The 18,307-nt window shown below is 39.9% G+C and overlaps 1 long non-coding RNA gene across 1 annotated transcript; it reads right to left on the bottom strand.

Moving 5' to 3' along the window:
• Positions 1–3,281: 3,281 nt before the first annotated feature.
• On the bottom strand, positions 3,282–7,901 carry LOC132365229 (uncharacterized). Its single transcript, XR_009503058.1, has 3 exons — positions 7,747–7,901; positions 5,183–5,292; positions 3,282–3,464 (listed from the first exon to the last, which is right to left on the bottom strand). It is a non-coding gene; the product is annotated as an uncharacterized LOC132365229 (long non-coding RNA).
• Between the last annotated feature and the right edge of the window lie 10,406 nt (positions 7,902–18,307).

Below are 18,307 nucleotides of genomic sequence, written 5' to 3'. Positions count from 1 at the left end.
AGCAATTTCCAGCACTCTTTCTGGTTTAGCCAGTGCTGAGTTAGATATTAAGTACTGATAAGGACAACCTGGCCTGGAGGCTGTTAATTAATGAACAACTCAGTGTGCAAACTAAGCTCCTCAGCTCCAGTTAGCAAAATTTCCAATGAGAAAATGAAGTGAACGGAAAAATACTTCCTTCCAATTAGGTGAAAAGAGACACTGAGTTTTCAAGCCTTAAGCAAAGAGCTGCTTTGTGTCTGTCCTCCTGGAGAGAAAGGAGGAAGATATCATTGAGCTAGGAGTTCAGAGAAAGAGAGAGAGAGAAAACTGAGGGAGGACCAGTCTGCTACCTGAAAGAGAGTGAATAAAAGACAAGCTGATGCATTTTCCAAGAGTAAGCACACAGGTGGTCTGGAAGTTCCCATGAGAGAAGTCGCTAAGGGGGCCCAAAATTGAGAACGTGTAAGAGCCAAGCCCTGGTTGAGAAGGTCACTGGAACAGCCCAGCGCTAATAACCCCTCCTCTGCCCATCATATTAGGAACCACTTAAAATGTACCTGTATGTTAAGCCCCATTGCAGACTCTGGGAGCCAGGTGTCTTTCAATAGGGGCAATAAAAATAGAGAAGTAAGGAAAATGTTTTAGCCAGCTTTCTGCAGAATTCCTCTTAGAGAAGCAACTACCTTGTTTAGGAAAATACCTTGAAAAGCCAGGTGGTGGTAAAGGGTGAGCCCTGGGACAGGGGCTGGCAGGAGTTAACAAGGAAGCAGATAAACATCTCTGCTTAAAAAAAAAAAAAGGGACTTGGAGTGGGAGAGAGTGAAAGAGGAAGGAGATGGGAGAGAGAGGGGAGGAAAAAGAGGCGTAGGCAATGCAGTAGGAAGTCTGGAATCTGGGAGCTGGGAGAAAAGGCGAAGGGGATTTTTCAAACAGGCCTATCTGATGTTAACTCTGTGTCACCCACTGTCTAGCTCTGATATGGTGAGCCACCAGAAGCTCTCCAACGTGCTGCTAACTTCTATGAGTAGTGCTTTAGGAGGGAACCGAGGAAAAGGAGCTAGATCCCGTGACTAGGTCCACTTGGGGGTGGAGAACTCAGCCAAAGTTGGGAATCACAGCAGGAGGGGCTGTGCAGAAACCCGAGGAGGGCGCTGAACTTCCCCAGGATGGGCTTGAGCCAATCCTAACAGATACTAAGGGGCAGGGTGACTACAGCTGACATCTGAGTTACATAAAGATTAGATCAGCCACTCACCAATTCAGCACTGCATTTATCTTGCTGATTTTCCAGTCTTAATTTAATATCAATTTTCCCAAAATCTGAATTTACAGTTTTTCCCTCTTGGACCAAATTCCCAGCTTCATACCTAAATCCCCAGCAACTGGCCCCCTACCCAGTACAGGGTTGGGTGAGGTGTGGTCACCCTAGCAAAGGGAAGCAGTGTTGGGGAGACCCACTGTTATCATGACGAAAACTCTTGGGAGTAGCTTTATTTTCTGGTCACCTGGTCAAGTTGGGTTGACCAAGGAGTTTAGATGCTGATTTCTTCTCTCTCCTAAACCTGAAGACCCTGTGGCTGAGGCCCAAGGCTTCTGAGGGGACACCAGGGTTGAGGGCGTGTCACCAACATGAGGAAAGGCTTAGCTAATTTGTCAGGACCCATGATTAGAGGCACTTCAAAGGCCTGGGAGCATGTACAGTTCTATTCCTTTGATTCAGGTCTAACAATTCTACCCTCTTTATTTGAGGCTGGTTCATGCAGAAACACAAACAACCGTATAGCCATGTTGCAACACTTTGGTGCCCTGGGCAGAGGCCTCTTGTTGCTGACAAGACCAAGAGGGTGGGCAGCACCTAGCCTCGGACACCACCTGGCACCCTCTCTGCATGGGCTTAGAAACCCCTTATGCCAGAGGCCCAAACAGATGCTCCAGGCTAATTAATTCAGCTTTACCTATCTCTCCACTACTGGCAAGCTTTGCTGCCACCCTGAATACTAGCCCCTCTGATGGCCTGTCTTTTTCTGTTACTATTACCTCCAACCTCCCCTGGCTCATCCTCTTACTTTTCCCTCCCCACAACCCCACCTTTTCCACTGGCCCTCTGGAACCCTCATTCATTGACAAACTCCCTTCTCTACAATGTAAGCCTTTCCTTGGGCTCCTTTTCCCTCCTTCCTAAACTGAAACACAACACTTGCTGAAGGATACTGCCTTTCCCACAGGCCCCCGGGAGTGAGGATGTTTTACTTTTCCATTCTTCACACACCCCATGGCTATTTGGGAAAAGGAACATATTTATATCTTCTGGCTCCCTATGACCAAATCCAAACACTTGTTCTTCATTCAGTTAGAAAAACTCTCTACCCTTTGTTGTGGCCATCATTGTCATCTATCCTTCTCTTGGTCACTCCCTCCACATTCACTGGACCTCAGTCTAACTCTCTTCCCCAAGTCTTGCCAAGGTTACAGGTGACTTTCACCTCCTCTCTCTTCACCAGCCACTCCTGTGGCTTCACCCTGAACGTAATCATTATCCAGAGCTATTTCAATTCTGCCAACTTAAAGTCCAATATCCCACCAAAAACCATTACCAGTCCATTTTCCAGTTCCCTCTTTTAAGACAACTTCTCTTTGACCTCCTTTAGCGTGCTAACCCATGGGTTCCTCTATTTTATAGAACCATCTGTCTCACCTACTTGGGCCCTATGTGCTGTCCATTAAACCAGTATTTTACCACTATCTTTTATCGGTCCATTCAGAGATAGAAACCCCTGAGAATAGGCAAGCTTATTTATAAATGAAACACTAAAAACAATGAACAGTGTTCTATGTAAAATAAATATTAATAAAATAACACTTCTACTAGGATTGACATTATCCAGGTAATCTTAAACTTTTCCACAGGGCTCTGGCTAATATTTAATGACTAGTAAGTCTGAACAAAAGTCAGAGGCCTATAGGTAAACTCTACTTGGATTTAAATAGAGCCAATTCACCTCCCAGTTGGATTTTGAGCAGTGTTGGGGCAGTAGAACTCAGAGGATTCTATCCAGGAACAAATTAAAATTTTATTATCCAACAAATGTTTCCCCTCTCAGCACTATCCTGGTGCCTTGTCTTTTTAAAGAATTGTCATAATGTCTTCAGGGAATTATTGCCATTTCAACCTAACTCTCCATGCATCTTATATCACTTTTCTTCTTTTATCATAATGTAGAAACACTTCTTAACGTCAAACTATGAAAAGGCACTTATATCCAATATTCTTGCCAAAATGTATTAATACTAACCTTCAAATCAAGTCTCTGCAGGAAGCTTTGGCCATAACAGGTGGGCCTTACTGTTCAGATAGCAGGCACTGTTTTCTTCTTCCTTCTCCACTTCAAGCCATGGCTCTCTAGAGTTGAGACCCACAATCTTATAAGAAGACTGTCAACGTTTGCATCCATCAAAGGGTTAGGAAAATGGTTGCCAGGAGACTGTAAAAAGGAAAAGAAATTGCAGGGCAAAAAATCCAGAGATGGATGTAGAGGTAAGTCAGGCAGAGATCAACAATAAAAGACAGAAATCTGAGCCTAAAGCAACAGACTTAGCCCAGGTACAGGCCAGGGTTGAGGGGCCACAGGAAGAACCCACTCAAAGAACTGGGGTCAAAAGAGTGAGGGGCACCGGGTAGAAGAGGTGTGTTGAAGCATTCTGTTCACTGAGGCCCAGGGGAGATAGGAGCATGGGCCCAGTCTTAGGAAACAGGACTGGCAGGATCAAGGTGTGAAGCAGGCCCCATATACCTGGCAGACATGCCACAGCAAGGGTTTCTTTCTTTTTTTCTCTTCTTTTTTTTAACTTTTTTTTTTAAATTTTAGAATTTTATTTATTTTTTTATACAGCAGGTTCTTATTAGTCATCCATTTTATACATATTAGTGTATACATGTCAGTCCCAATCTCCCAATTCATCGCCCCACCAGGAGAAGGCTTTCTACCGCCACACACCACCTAGGAAGCCAGTGACCTGGGCACCCAAGCACAAGAGGGCTTGGGAGGAATTAGCCCCCTCCTGATGGAGGATGGCTACAGGGAGCCTGGCACCTCTACCAGCAAGATTAAAAACAGCCAAAAAGTTATAGCCAAATCCCACCGATTTATGGGACAAAAACTACTGGTCTCTCAGTCTCTCCTTGAAAGGAGTGGCGCTCATGAACAGCTTTGATGGCACATTGGGGTAAAGGCTAATAATCTTTCATTCATTCATGGATCATTTACTGAAAAACCTAATATGTGCTAAATGCAGAGCTAAGTGCTGAGGAGACAAAGATGACTATGACAGGGACAAAAATATTAACATATGTGTATTCACAGCCCCCTCCTCCCCTTCACTCCCAGCTCTTTTTTGGAGGCTTCTGTTCACATACTCCACTTCTGGAGCTGTGCTGTGTTGATCAGGAGAATGGGTGAGAAAGAAGACTGAAAGAATTGAGGGGAGATGATATAATAAAGAATTGAGCCAGAGATGATCAGAGGAGAGGAGAGCAGAGATCCAAAGGAGCTGAGGAAGGGAGGGAGGGAGAGGGAAGGGTAAGAGGAGAGATGGAGAGAGAGAGAGAGAGAAGGAACTGAATGAGGCTGGAGTTGAGGTGGTGAGAAAACTGGGAGCAGGTGGGTCAATGAATGGGCCTGGAGAGACAGACCTGCAAAGGCCAGAATAGCACAGGGTGTGTGTGTGTGTGTGAGATTGTAATTTCTGCCCATGGTCTCTTGGAGATTTTATGAACTTCTTTGCAGTTGGAATCGTGTTTTACTCTTGGATGCCGCACAATGATAAAACTGGCTGCAAGGTGGCCCAGCTTTCAGGGGATTACAGTATAAGACATGGCCCCTCCTCTCTAGACGCTCAGAGTCCAATAGGGAAAACAGTCATTTAACATAAAATAACACAATAAAACATTGCTGAGCGCTGTGTCACACCTCTCTGTAGGGCACGGGGGTGGCAACTGAGGAAGAGGTCACCTAGTTGACCTCTAGCTCAAGAAAGATATGTGCTCTCTCATCAGTAAGGTCAATGGAGCTTAGGAGGGGATATTTTCGAGCTCCCAAATTGATTACCAAGAGCAACCTATGCCTCAGTCCTGGACAAGAAGAAGCAGAAATCCAAATTCCCTCCTCGGACTGATCAAAATTCTGTCACCTCTAAGGCTTACCTGGGTGTCAGGCAGCCAGCAGCCCACTTGGGCTAATTGAGGGCTTCCTTTCCTTTTCTGACTAAGAGCTCTGTGGATAGGGCGTGTCTTCCTTTCTACTCCAATATCACCTAAACAAAGGAAATCGTGTGTAAACCGGGGTGTTAGCATAAAAGAACACTGTACCAAATCACGTAAACATGGAAGGAGAAAATGGGTGAATGCTCAACGGAGCCTGAAATTATGTAAGTGAAACACAAATTCAGCCCCAGAGCAGCTGCAATATTATAGCTGTGGTTTGCATTGAGTTTGCTTCCCCCAGGCAAAGGGAGTTTCCAAGCAGGGCTGAAGCAATCACTTTGCTGCTTTGTGCCAGCCAAATGACTCACTCCCAAACCTGTTTAATATGAAACAGCAATAGGAGACTGGAGATAGCCTCAGGGAGATCAGCTGCTAACCAGCTCAGATTATAGCTGCAATCCCTCAAACACAGCCACTTAAGAGTGTCTCTCCGTGTGTCTTCAGGGACATACGACACTAAAAGAAAGGGACTGTCCTTGAAGTAGAAAGATCAGGGTACTCGTTCCCATTCCGTAGCAGTTCATCATGTGATTTAGGTCAGCCTCACCTGAAAAATGAGACTGATACCTCATCCATAAAATAAGGCAATACCTTCCCTGCCTACCCCCTGTGGTAGTTTTTGAGAATTGAATAAGAAATATTACGAGAATTAAGTGAGATGATGGAAATGGTAGAGACCTGTAAACCAGGTATTATCATTACACACAGGTGTCATAAATCTCTTCTTACACTTTCATTGGAACTAGAGGGAATTTCCTTAAATAGCAGGAATGAGGAAATAAACACAAGAACTTTGCTTCCTACTTTAATATCAGCAGCAGTGAAAGCACCAGTTTAGTGGGTTATTGTGGACTTTTGTCATCCAGGCAGTAAATTGGAGTCTTCTCAAAGAGATTAGAGCTCCTCTCCTCAGTGTTACCTGGGGCTATCAGTTAGACCATCTCTGATATTTTCCAGCCAGAATTTTAATGAGATGTCTGTTTGAGAAATTTATGAAACTATTTCTCCCATTTATAATTACTTGGGCAAGAAAATAAGCAAAAGGATCTTTCATTCTTTTTTTTCTTTCTTTCTTCCCTTCTTCTTCTTTGTTTTCTACCCCAGAGGAACCGAGCGAAGCAGGTAAGATGAGTGAGGCACTTGTCTCGGATGAAAATTTTTTTTTAATTTAATTTTATTTTTTATACAGCAGGTTCTTATTAGTTATCATATTAGTGTATACATAATACACTAATTACATATACATATAGTAATTTATACATATTAGTGTATATATGTCAATCCCAATCTCCCAATTCATCACACCACCACCACCACTTTCCCCCCTTGGTGTCCATACGTATGTTCTCTACATCTGTGTCTCTATACCTGCCCTGCAAACTGGCTCATCTGTACCATTTTTCTAGGTTCCGCATATATGCGTTAATATACGATATTTGTTTTTCTCTTTCTGACTTACTTCACTCTGTATGACAGTCTCTAGATCCATCCACGTCTCTACAAATGACCCAATTTCATTCCTTTTTATGGCTGAGTAATATTCCATTGTATATATGTACCACATCTTCTTTATCCATTCATCAGATGAAAATTTTAACTGAGAGCCAAAACCCTCACAAATCAACATAGGGACTTCCCTGGTGGTCCAGTGGTTAAGACTCCACACTTCTATCACAGGGGTTGCAGGTTTGATCCCTGGTCGGGGAACTAAGATCCTGCAAGCCGCAAGGCACGGCCAAAAAAAAACAAATCAAGATAAATATATTTTAATGAATATTTTCAAAAATAAAATTAATGCCAAAAAAGGATGAACAAAATATCACATTTTTAGATAAACGTCAGTGACAATGCCATACCAAGGCATATTGAAGCCTGAGGCAAAAGGAAAAATCAGTACTCCTGATCCTGTCTATTTAATGCTTGGTATTTTGTTCATCATTGACTTTTGCCTTAATTTTGATGTATCATGTGTAGCAATTTTTTTTTCATTCTTAGTGGCATATAAAATTATAGTTTGCCTTAGTATCGAGGGCACCTTAGATTTGTTAAAATGCTTTCCATGTGGTATGTGGAATAAGCATGACACCTGGCAATGAAATTCAACTTGGCTTTGTTTCCCTCTGTTTCCTTTACACATTTATCCAGTGGAAGTCACCTTCCCTGTTCCTGAACAAAAACTCTGTGAGTCCCATGGCTTTTCTGTTCCCTCTTAAATAATGAACAATCCCACAGTCATTTTAAGTCACAAACACAGTCTCAGTTTAACAATCAGAATACATAATCCCCTGAAATAATCAAAACTCGCAACTTCACTTAGTGGTAAACCTTCTCCCCTCCACCAGCCCTGGGGGCTGGCAGCCTGCAGTAGGAAAGGGAAATAGGGTCTTGTGCTCTCCGCTCTCCCTAGCTTTCTTCTTCACCCACTAAACACCTGCTGTTTTGTTCTCCTCCCATATGGTAGGGGGTTAGCAGCAAGGAGAGGAAAGGGATAGAACAGTTCTTACCTGGCTGGGTGGCTTCACACTCTCTGAGCCAGGAAGATGGTTAACGGTGACTCTTCGTCTTTGGGCGTCTTTCTTGGCTCATCAGAGCTTCCCTCTCCTTTCAGGTATCTGTAACATTTGTCCCATCTTGGTGGTGACTCCATGGATGTTTATTATGTAATGAACTCTGCCCTTCTGTATGCTTTATATATTCTAAAATTTCTTAATTTAAGAAAAAAGAACTGTGAGAGAGAATAAGGGGGAAGAAAACTAAGTCTACATAAAAAACAACCTTTACTGGATAGAAACTTGCCTTACCTCTCTCTCTCTCCCCCTCCTCTCTTGTTTTACTACCAGCCATATCTTCTCTCCTGGTCTTCATTTTTATCCCCTCTATAGACCTATAAAAATAAAAGTTTGTCTAGATGAAGATAAACTTCCTTGCCCTTGTCACATGCTAGTTTATTTCTTACTCCTTCTGAATAAGCAGAGCCATATCCCGCTGGTTTCTAATTTCTTCAAGAATAAATGGCCGTGGCCAGAATCCAGTCCACTCCCAGTCCCCTGGCAACTCATCAGGAGAGCTGGAACATGTCTGCCCTCGACCTCTAGGGTAGAAATCAACAAGAGTCCCAGAGCAAGAAAAGCACTGTAAAAACAGCAGTGTCACCAAAGGCAGAAAACACATCTCATTCTCACCATTGAGAGTCCCACTGTACTGCTGGTCTCCAGGCACTGGAACTGAAGACAAAAGAATGTTGCAGAGGCTAAACAGTTGTCCCCACTTTAATAAAATAATTGCCTTCATTGTTTAACTTCACAGTACTGGCAATATATTACTTATATCCTTGAGGGCTCATTTTCCATAGCAAATTCTTCAGTGTTCTGCTTTATTGGTGGTATTTAAATGTGTGGTTCTATTTTGCCTTCTAGGATCTATAGAGGCTGGAACTGGAAAACACATTCTCACACATTTCAAAGGGCCTGCCCAGATTCAGGATGTCTGAGTCAAAACACTCTTCCAACAGGACAAGTTTCAGGAGGATAAGGAGAGAACAACTTGCTGTGGGTAGGTCTTGTGGGTAAGTCAACAAAGCACATAGGGAAACCAACGCAGAGTCCAAGCCCTCTGTGACTAGGGCTGGTATTTATGATTGAGGAATTGCTTGCAGCAGCCAGCTAGGCTGGGGGGTGGGGGGCTTGGGGGGAGGCATCCATTCCAGGAGGCAAGTCTGTACTCACTGATATCCCTCGCTCCCTTCAATCTCCTTCTGAAACTCATCCCAGAGGGGTTAATAAAAATGAACAGAAAATGCTGGTAGATGAGACAAATAAAGTAAAATGTGAAAAGGGTGAAGAATCTCACAGAACAGAAATGGGATTCCATTAAGCCATGAACTCAGAGGAAGGAAAAAAAATTGCCTCTTTATTTTCACCAACCTCTAACTGAAAATCTAGCATTTCCTTCAATAATGAATGGAGGCAATATACCAGAGCAGTTCCACACCACCAATGACTTTGTCACCAATAGAATTCACAGATATCTTCAATTAGCTTTATGGCTGTTGCCAGTATCTTGAAATATCATTTTTGTTCATTGTTACTTTGGAATTGTGATGGCAAATAAATTTGTCACTAGATCTTAATATTTAACCTGTTAATAAAGAAGTGTATAGAAATATACTGCACATCTGTTTTAATATTTTGATAACTGTATTTCAATACTTGGTTTCCTTTGTGATCCTATTTATTTTATGAAATAGATTTTAGAACACTATTCTCAGAAGAGATCCATAGGCTTCATAAACTGCCAAAGGGGAAAAAGGTGCAGAATCCTTTCATAAGGCAGTTGCAGAGTAGTTGGAGGGTACAGTTCCTTCCCATCAACCCAAATTCAAAAACGTTTGAAAAAGACTTTGGTGAAAAAAAGGAGGAGGGGGTAAAGATATAACTTTAGCTATGCCTAGGGACTATGCAATTCACTAGTGTATGAAACAGGTTAAAGGCATGGGCTTAGAGAGTCTCTCGGTTAAAAACAAACAAACAAACAAACAGATGGTTCAGGAGGAATAACCTAGGTGACCCTAGATCCAGTGCCCTGTGTCCTGATAACCCTAATCTGGAATATATGGTAGACCCACATCTTCTCCAAGAAACTGATGTTAATTCAGTTGGGTGTCCTTACAACCCTGGGAACGAATGTAGAAATAAATAGAATAGAAGCTTTTACAGCCAAGTTTCACTTCTCCATTGATTTACAGAAAAATTAAGCAGATAGTCCAAAGAGTTCCCATATACGCTGCACCCAGTTTCCCTTATAATTAATGTCTTACGTTAGGATGGTTCATTTGTTACAATGAGGAAACCAATATTGACACATTATTATTAATTAATGGTCATAGTGTATTCAGATTGTCTTAGTTTTTGGTTGTCATGTTTCCTAGGCTGTTCTTAGCTGTGGCAGTTTCGCAGACTTTCCTTGTTTTCACAACCCTGGCAGCTTTGAGGAGTACAGGTCATATATTTTGTAAGATGCCCCCAAATTGGAATTTGTCTGATGTTTTTCTCCCGATAAGACTGTGGTAATGGTTATTAGGAGGAAGATAACAGAAGTAAAGTGTTATTTTTATCACCTCATATCAAAAGTGCATATTATCAGCATGATTTATGACTGTTGATGTTGTGTTTGATCACCTGGCTGAGCTAGTGTTTGTCAGATTTCTCCACTGTAAAGTTGCTTTCCTCCTATTTCCAGACTGTACTCTTTGAAAGGAAGTCACCATGCACAGATCACACCCAAAGAGTGAGAAGTTATGTTCCCCTCCTTGAGGTCAAAATATCTGCATCAATTATTTGGAATTCTTCTGTATGGGGGATTTGTCTATTCTCTCCTATTTATTTATTATTCAATCATTTACCTCAGTATGGAATCATGGGTATTTATTTTGTACTTTGAGCTTTAATCCAATACTACTTTATTTATTTTCTTGCTCAAATTGTTCCAACTTTGGCCACTGGGAACTCTTCCAGTTGGTTCCTGTGCACCTTTGACGTACCCCCATCAATGTGTTTTGTTTTGTTTTTTAATCACTTCCTTACTTTCTGATACTATAAGATTCTCCAGTATCATCTTATATATTTCCTGCCACAGCCCTAGAATCAACAATTTCTCTAAGGAGCCCTATTCCTTTTATTGGAGAATGATATTAGAAACCACATTCTGGACACTAGGTGTACTCCTTGTTACTGGAATGCCCAACTGATTTTTTACAAACATGTAAAAGGTAGTCAGTGTAGGAAGGATAACCATTTCAACAAATGGTGCTGTAGCAATTGGACATACATGGGGGTGGGGGGGGGGCAGGCAGGAATAACCTTAACCTAAAATTCACATTCTGTGTAAAAATTAACTAAAAATGAATCATAGATGTAATGTAAAACATAAAACCATAAAACTTTTGAAAGACAATACAAAATCTTCGGGATCTAGGACTAGGTGAATAGTTCTTAGACTTAAAACCAAAAGTATGATCCAAAAAAGAAAAATTGATAAATTAGACCTCAATAAAATTAGAAACTTTTGCTCTAAAAAAACCCAAAACTCTATTAAGAGAAAGAAAAAACAAGCCACTACAGACTGGGAGAAAATATTTGCAAACCTCATGTCCAACAAAGGACTACTAACTAGAATATACAAAAAAATCCCAAACTCAACAGTGAAAAAATAAGCAATCTAATTAGAAAATGGGCAAAAGACATGAACAGACGTTTCACCAAAAAGGATATACAGATGGTAAGTAAGGATATGAAAAGATGCTCAACGTCATCAGCCATTAGGGAAATGAAAATTTAAATCACAAAGACATATCACTACACAGAGAAATGAAAACATATACTCACACAAAAACCTATACAGGAATGTTCCTAGTAGCTTTTTGCTTAATAACCCCAAACTGAAAACAACTCAGATGTCATTCAACAGGTGAATAGTCAAATAAACTGGAGTATATCCATACCATGGTATACTACTCAGCAAGAAAAAGGAACAAAGTAATGACATACACAGCAATTTGGGTGACCCTCCAGGGAATTACACAGATGTCAGTGGTTGCCAGGAGCTGGAGCTGAGTGGCGGGGTGGGCAGTGGGAGAGGGATTGACTATAAAGGAGTGGCACAAGGGCATTTGGAGGGTTGATAGAAATATTCTATTCCTTGATCATTGTAGTGGTGGTTACACAACTGCAAACATTTGTCAAAACTCATAGGATTATACACTCAAAAGGGTAGATTTTATTGTATGTAACAATTCTAACTCAGGGGACTTCCCTGGTGGTCCAGTGGGTAAGACTCCGTGCTCCCAATGCAGGGCCCAGGTTCGATCCCTGGTCAGGGAACTAGATCCCACATGCATGCTGCAACTAAGAAATCCACAGGCTGCAACGAAAAGATCCCGCATGCTGCAACTAAGACCCAGTGTGGCCAAAATAAATAAATAAATATTAAAATAAATAAAAAATAAAAAAATAAAATTAATTTCGATGATGATTGCACAGCTCTGTGAGTATACAAAAAATACTGAATTTCACATTTTAAATAGGTGAATTATATGGTCTGTGAATTATGTCTCAATAAAATTGTCACAGGAAGGAAGAGAGGGATGGAGGGTGGGAAGGAGGGAGAAAACAAAAAGAAAAACAAAAAAGAAAATCAAACACAAACTTCAAACTTTTCAGATTTCCCCAAGTAATCACATTCCCCCTGCAAGGAAACAATGTCTCAAGAAACTTCTGCACATATATCTAATGACTTTATTCTGTTGTAGATGTCCTGCTTCTTCATATTGTGCTCTTCTAATTAAAATCTTGTGTGGTATATCTGACTGAGCCTAGGTCATACCCTCCCATAGCTGCAAAGAAAGTGGGGAAAGTGAGTTCTGGTTTCAACCTGGGAGTCAGAACTCCTAACGGTGGAGATTGCCCAAATAAAGGAAAGCTATTCACAGATGCTAAGAAACTATAAGAATATGATAGAATGTTCACTACGCTCAGCCGTATGTGGAAGGTGAGTTAAAGCAGGGCAAGGTGGGAGGCAGAGGGACCAGTTAGGTGGCTGGTTCAGGCCCACAAAGAGAGATGGAGATGATCTGAACCACTGATGGCTGAGGCAGCAGTAATAGAGGCAGAGAGGAGCAAACAGATTTGAGAAACAGTTTGAAAGAAAACTCAGCAGAATTTGGAGATTTGTTCCACAAGAGAGATGAGGAAGCAGGAGGAATTAAGAATTTCTGGCTTATGTTAAAAAAAAAAAAATTTCTGGCTTATGTAACTGAGTGGATAATGGGACCTTGATGGAGATGAGCAAGAAACATGGGGGGAAGAGCAGGTTTGGGAGTTAGGGGAAAGAGGAGGGAGTACACTAAATTCTAGATATGTTACTGGTTTCTGGTATAATTCCACTGTGGTCAGAGAACATACTTTGTATGACTTGAATACTTTTAAATGTATTGAGCTTTGTTTTACAGTACAAAATCTGGTCTATCTTGGTAAGTATTCCATGTGTATCTAGAAAGTATGTGAATTATTTTATTGGATGGAGTGTCCTACAAATGTCAATTAGGTGAAGCTGCTTGATAGTGTTATTCAAGTCTTCTATATCTTTGCCAATTTTCTGTCCACTTGTTCTACCAATTACTAGGAGAAGGGTTTGAAATCTGCAACTATGATTGTGAATTTGTCTTTTTCTATGTTTGCTTCATGTATTTCAAAGCTCTATTATATTAAGTATATAAACATTAGAATTGTTATGTCCTCTTGATGAATTGACCCCTTTGTTATTATGAAATGACCTTCTTTACTTATGGTAATATTCTTTGCTCTGAAATCTTTTCTTCTGATTAATTTTTCTTTTGTTTGCATAGTAAATCTTTTTCCATCCTTTTACTTTTAACCTATTTGTGTCTATGTATTTAAAGTGCATTCCTTGTAAGCAGCATACTGCTGTGTCTTCTTTTTAATCCAGTCTCTTCCTTTTAACTGGGGGTGTTCAATCCATTTACATTTAATGTGATTATTGATATGGTTTGGTTAAAGTCTATCATCTTGTTAATTGCTTTCTACCATTCCAATAGATTATTTGTTGCTTTCTCCTCTTTTTGTATGTTCTTTTGGATTAATTTAAAAATTCTGTGTTTACATCTTAACTCCTTTGTTGCTTTGTTAGCTCTTATTGTCTGGTTATTTTAGTAGTTGCTTTAGGGTTTATAGTATGAATCTTTAGCTTATCAAAATTTAAATTTGAGTGAAATCGTACCACTTCATGTATCCATACAGTATAAGAAACTTACAGCAGCATACTTTTATTTCCTCTCTTAGCCTTTTTGCTGTTTTTGTCATACGTTATAAACCTCAAAATTGGGTTGCCAGATATAGCAAATAAAAATGAATGACACCAAGTAAAATCTAAATTTCAGATAAATAACAAATAACTTCATTAAATAAGAATGTTCCATGCAATGTTTTGAAACACTAAAAAGGTAACAATTATTTGAAATTCAGAGTTAACTGGGCACCCCATATTTTATCTGGCAATCATACCCATAATACATTGTATTTTTTGTTTAAATAATAAAACATCTTTTAAAGAGATTTTAATAATAACTTTAAGATTTTATGTATTTATAATGCAGTTACTATTTTTTGCTCTTCCTTCCTTTCTGTAGATCCATAATTCCATTTGGTGCCATTTTTCCTTATGCATGGAGGACTTCCTTTAGCATTTATTGTAGTACAGGTCTATGATTAATTTTTTTAGACTTTGTACATCTGAAAAAGTCTTTATTTTGCCTTCATTTTTGAGATGAGAATATAATTCTAGATTGATAGTTCTTTTCAGTACTTTAAAGATGTTATTTCACTATCTTCTTGCTTGCATTGTTCCTAACAAGAGATCTGCTGTCATCCTTTCCTTGTTCCTCTATATATAACGTGCCTCTTTTCTCCTGCTACTTTTAAGATTTTTCTCCTTATTACTGATTTTGAGTAATTTGATTTTGCTGTGCCTTCATGTGGCTTTCTTTATGGTTTTTTGTGTTTGGATGTGTTGAAATTCTTAGATCTGTGAGTATATAGTTTTCATCAATTTTGAAAATTTTAGGCCATCATTTATCCAAATATTTTTTGTCGCCATCTCTCTCCTTTGGAGACTTCATTTACATATGTTAGGCCACTTAAAATTGTCCCACAATTCACTGATTCTCTTTATTTTTTCAAAAATTTTTTTTTCCTATGTATGCTTCATTTTGGAAATTTCTATTGATGTGACTTCAAGTTCACTAATCTTTTCTTTGGCAATATCTAATTTGCCACTAATCTATCCAGTGTATTTTTATTCAGACATTGTTGTCTTCATCTCTAGAAGTACAATTTGGGTCTTTTTATGAATCTCATGTCTCTGCTTAACTTTTTGAACATTCAAAACACAATTAGAGTAACAGTTTTAATGTCTTTATCTGCTAATACTAACATCTATGACAGTCCTGGGTTTGTTTTTGATTGATTGACTTTTCTCTTTATTATGGATTGTATTTTCCTAAATCTGATCAAGTCGCTAGTTCTATTATCTGTTTATGAGAAATACAGGGATAGAGGAACACGTTAAACAACACCTCAGGGGTGTAATCTGTAAAGTGCAGAATGTGGAAAAATCCACAGGACCAACTGTTGATTTCTTCAGTATATAAAGTGCACAGAAAGAAAAACGTTTAAGAGTTTTCACTAAATACAATGTGATGGGAATTCCCTGGAGGTGCAGTGGTTAGGACTCCTTTCTTTTACTTCCAAGGGCCCAGGTTTGATCCCTGGTTGGGGAACTAAGATCCCACAAGCTGCTTGGTGCAGCCAAAAAATAAAATTAATTTAAATTAAAATTTAAAAATAAATAAATAAAAATTAAAAAGAAGCATTATTTTTTAAAAATACGATATGAGGACCTTGTCTGAATCCTGACTTGAAGAAATAAACTATTTAAAACATTTATGAGAAAATTGGGGAAATCAGAATACTGACTAGATGTTAAGAAATCATTAATTTTTAAAGATAAATGATTTTGTTGGTTTTAAACATAGACCTTAGTTTTTAGAGATACATAGTAAAATATTTATGGGGGAAATAATACGCTGCTGTGACTTGCTTCAAAATAATCCAGGGAGGGAAAGAGAAGGTGAGGATACAGATGGAACAAATTGGCCATGGGATGGTAATTGTTAAAGCTGAGTAATGAGAGCATAGTAGTTCACATATTATTCTCTCTGCTTTTGCAATATTTGATCTTTTTCCATAATTAAAAAAAATCAGATGTTCTCTTCTCTGAAAAACTTGCCATACTGTCTCCCTACACCTAATAGAATTAACTGTGCTCAGGAATGTTCCCCTACCATCCAAATAAATTAAACTCTCATTTATTTTCAAATCGTTCTCCCTTATTCGGCCATAAACCCCTTGAGAGCAAAAATGATGTCTTACTCATTTTCTATTCTTTGTTTTTCCATCACCAAACCACAGAGCTGGGATGCTCAATAAACGATGGCGAATTGGCAGCTCTCCACCCTAATTTGCCAAGGTGTTTACGATAAAGATGCCGACTCTGTCGTACTGAATTAAATTTCAAGTTAGATGTTGTGTCCTTTATAAATTCAAGTCATACTGCATATAAATGTATGGCAAAGGAGCCCAAAAAGCTCTAATGTTAAAAACTCAGGTAATGAAACTGTCAAGGCAAACCAGGAATCCAGCAGAGATTGGCAGGGTCAGCAGTACTAAAATTGTTGTATAGTTCATTGTGTACTTCCCTTCCTTACAGGTATGCATTACACTGTGACTTTTGCAAAGTCCTTCCGTCCTGCCCTGCCTTTCTCACATGACTGCTCTAAGTATCAAGTAAGATACCCTAATGCACACGAAAGGGCTTTTTTTAAACTGGAAAGCAGTATAAGGTTTAAAGTATAATGACCTCTTTCTAAGGCATGAAGGCGTCTTACAGAGCACATCATTTTAGCTATTGGAAGATCTGACCCTGGATGAAATTGTTCAGTAGGCAAAGCATGTTTTGGGTGATTATACAGTTGACCCTTGAACAACAAGGGTTTGGACTTTGCAGGTCCATTTATATGCAGATATTTTTCAATAAATATGGTACTTGGATTTTCATGTTACAGATCTTTAAATGTGGGGAAAAGTTTTGTTTGATTAGAGATTGCAGTATGTGGAGTCAAAACAACTAGGGCTTTGAGTCCTGATTCTATCCACTTTTTCAGCTTCCTGCCCTTAGGTGAGTCATTTATCAATTCCTTTGTTTTTGAGGTAGAGATAGCAGTACAGAGGACTTTCCACTGCAAGGGAGGTGGGTGGATGGTAGACGCCCGTAACCTGCCCAACTTTGTTCAAGGGTCAACTGTATATATATATATATATATATATATATATATATATATATATATATATATATTATATATATATATTTATATATATATATATTTATATATTTTTATATATAATATTTTTCTTTCCTTGAACTATAATACACACACAGCACCTATTATATGCCTGGTGCTGTGCTAGGTGCTAGTGACACAGAGTGAAGACAGCTAGGTGTCCAGGACCTATCCTTGCAGGCCACCTAATCCCTGGCTATTTTTAAGCCTTCACATACCCACCTACCTCCCACCCCTAGGTGCTCCTTACTCATGCTGTTCAATCTCCTGATTGACTTATTTATTAAGTTGTTTACATGTTTATGTATTTATTGATTTATCTTTTTAATTAAGAATTTCACTTTTTCACATTTTTCATATGTGCTCTTAGCACATGATTGTGGGCAGGTGGCCTATGAGTTCCTGTGTCTGTTACAAGGAAGGCAATTTTGGGAGGACCTTCCCAAGCTGAGTCCCCCCAGCTAGTGATGAGATTTATGTTTTAAACCAGACCATTTCACATGGTGTTAAATCTCAAGAGTGGTTATAAGGGTGTTATGTCTCAGGATAATTCATAAGTTGTACATTGGTTTTATATGGCTTTCTATATTTGTGTTATATTTAACAATAACTGTTAAAAATAAATATCTCTTCTTTCAAAATTCACACAACTTGTTCACTATATTATAATGACATGTGGCGCAGGTGCTGGCCACAGGTAGGATCGGAGTTACAGGGAATGTCTGGTCAGCGGTGAGGGCTACCTGTCCACCGCCTCTGGCCTCAATGGAACCACCCAGTCGGCTACAGGAGGGCAAAACAACTAATGAAGATAACAACAACAACGATAACAGTAATAATAAACCAGAGAGTGAAACTCTCATCCGCCAAATCGTAGTATGCACTACGAATCGCGTCCCCGCAGGCCGGCCATACAGGGGACTGCACGGACAGCGGCCGTGGCGGCTCTTGCGGCGCCCCTGACTGCCCCCTTTCACTCTCTGGCCGGCAGAGTGGGCGGGGCCCGCTGGGAGGGGCGGAGCCTGGCGGGCGGGGAGGGGCGCCGAGCCCGCAGCAGAGGGTGGGGCTGAGGGATGGGAGGGGGTGGACGGGCG

This window comes from Balaenoptera ricei, chromosome 4, assembly GCF_028023285.1.
Source record: "Balaenoptera ricei isolate mBalRic1 chromosome 4, mBalRic1.hap2, whole genome shotgun sequence".
NCBI classification, from domain to species: Eukaryota; Metazoa; Chordata; class Mammalia; order Artiodactyla; family Balaenopteridae; genus Balaenoptera; species Balaenoptera ricei.
The sequence above is the reverse complement of the archived record's forward strand: the minus strand, read 5'-3'. Positions and strand labels throughout refer to the sequence as shown.